Here is a 2658-nt window from a genome sequence, read left to right as displayed (position 1 = left end):
TACCAAAAATATTAACTTTATAACAAAATACAGGATCTGGTAAAGTTCTGCCATGAGACAAGGAAAGAAGAACCATGCCAAGGCTCACCCCTTAAGAACATAACCTCTTTTTTGTTAATGAAAGTTCTCCTCTTTTGTTGTAGGAGAACCAACAGCAAACCTTGCGGCCAGTTCCAAGGAGCCTTATACAGGTTGCAGTTTTTCTCACATATGATATGTACTTCTCTCTCCAAATAGCTGTAGGCTGATCAAACTTAAGGGAAAACTGACAATTTCATATGAGGGTCAACTTTCTAAATATAGTTAATAGGGATGGGCGAATTTTTTCGCCTTGTTTCGCCGCGGAAATGACACCCATAGACTTGTATGGCGGTGTGCGCCAAAAAAATTTTTTTGCCGCACGACAAAATTTTTTTTGACGCCATTAGACTTTAATGGGCGTTGGCAACAATTCACCGGCAGCGAATTTTGGGCGAAACGAAATGGCTCAGATTCCCTAATAGTTAATTAAAAACTGTTTCGGAACTCTTCTATAGCCCCCACTCACCAGTCTTGCTCTCTTTATACAGCAATTTGAGTCAGCTACCTTTGCCCCGACAAATTGCAGTATGTTCTTTTACCCACAATGTAGCAATATATGACATTGTATAAAATCAGCCACCCTATGTGTACGAATACTTTTTTTTTGAATTTGCAAGTCCCATAATGCATATTAGCAAGAAGGCTCATTCATGTGTTTGAGTGTTCTGTCTGTTTTTCGAGTGTGGGCATACCAATTACTAAAGTCAGAGGGGATCAGATGTAGGTCCACATGATTGTTGTGCTCCTTATGAGGTCAAATTCCCTGTTTATCGTCCTATGTTTAAAAAAACCAAAATCTAAAATAGTGTACATATCTCATATCCGCTATGTGCCCTGTAGACCAGTTTTTACTGGCATGGCTGACTCCATGGCTTCACAGAACCTTATTTATATACCATAATAATATAGTAATGCTTTTGAAGTTAACATGCATTTTTTATCTGTGAAGGTGTGAGGGAGTGAATTCAGTTAAACATGCTGTTTGTTCATCCTTAAATTATTTATGTAAATAGCTAATGTGTACAGTGGTGGATTAATGAGATGTGAGGCCCCTAGGCTACACTTTCCACGGGCCCCCTAGCAAGGTACTATCCTGACAGAGCCTTAGAGTGTTTAGGCACACACTCCTTACTGACACACACAAGCCTACAAGTTGCTGCCTCGCCTCCTGGCTGCCTAATCTTCACCCAAAAAAAGGTACTGGCCATGCACAGCACCCAAGCCCAGCACAGTGCGGATAAAAATATATTTTTTAAAGAAAATAAAAATAATAATTGAAAAAGCTTGATGGGCCCCTGAGAACAGTGGGCTCCTAGGGTATAGCCTAGGGTAGCCTATTCATTAATCCGCCCCTGAATGTGTATGGTTATTGGTAGTTGAGTTATTGGTAGTGATGGGCGAATAAATTCGCCAGGCACTAATTTGCGACGAATTCCCGCGTTTCGCGAATCTCTCGCAAAAACTTGCCAGTGAATATTCGCCTGTGGCAATTTCCGATTTTCACAATTTTTCGTGAAAACATTCGAAATGCTCGATTTTTTCTGTGAAAAGTTTTGAATTGCTCGACTTTGCTTGAAAACGTCTGAATTTCATGAATGTTTCGCGAAAACGTCTGAATTTCACAAATTTTTCGTGAAAACAGGCGAATTTCACAAATTGTTTGTGAACTTTCCATTTCCACGATTTTTCGCGAATTTTCTGCCGTTTCGCCAATTTTTTGGGAAATTCACAAATTTTTCAGGCGAAACGGGAGAGATTCGCCCATCACTAGTTATTGGTCAATTTAATATTAGTCATGCATATCCTTTTTAAATACAGCCTTATGAAGGCTTTTTAAGGGTTTCCATTTATCACATCTGAAATGGACCATGCATATAATGAAGAAGGTAGTGATGAACTTGTCTCTTTAGGAGACAGATAGTTGGGTTTATATTGACCTCTTCTGATCTGGTGCTCCTCCTAGATCAATCATGCATTTTTCTGTAACCAATTACTGATAGCACTAAACAAGCCACTCAAGCAAATCAATAATGTATGCACATATATGCACAAATGTCTTTAACTGGCTTGAACACATATAAATAAGTAATTTTTGCAGTGTTGAATGGCTCGTTTACATGTGCAAGTGCAGTGGACATCTCAAGCTTTTACCTACAGGGAGTTGCAGCTAAAACCATTTCCAAGGTATGTTGGATATAGTCGCCCTCAGAACCACTCAGCCCTTTCTACCTTCCAGCTCACATTGGGAGCTGCTGCACCTATTGACGCATGGGAACCCTGGAGCTACTGCCACCATCTGACCAGACTGTACCTCCAGCATTCCTTTCACTCCCTGCATCAATAGGCACAAAGGTCCCCAAAAAATATTGTTATGAGAAACTTTCCTGCACTAATATAGAGGGTTAATAAAACCTATGGGTTTCATATATTAAAGGTGTAGGGGGGTTAGCCTTTGTTTTCTCTTCACCCCTTCTATTATCATTGATACTGATTTAAACCTTAAAAAACAGTGTAGGTAGTTACATAAGACAGTCCACCAGATCCTGGGAACCGGAAGCATGAGATAAACAAATGGTT

The sequence above is a fragment of the Xenopus laevis genome, chromosome 6L (assembly GCF_017654675.1).
Source record: "Xenopus laevis strain J_2021 chromosome 6L, Xenopus_laevis_v10.1, whole genome shotgun sequence".
NCBI classification, from domain to species: Eukaryota; Metazoa; Chordata; class Amphibia; order Anura; family Pipidae; genus Xenopus; species Xenopus laevis.
This window is presented reverse-complemented; position numbering follows the sequence as displayed.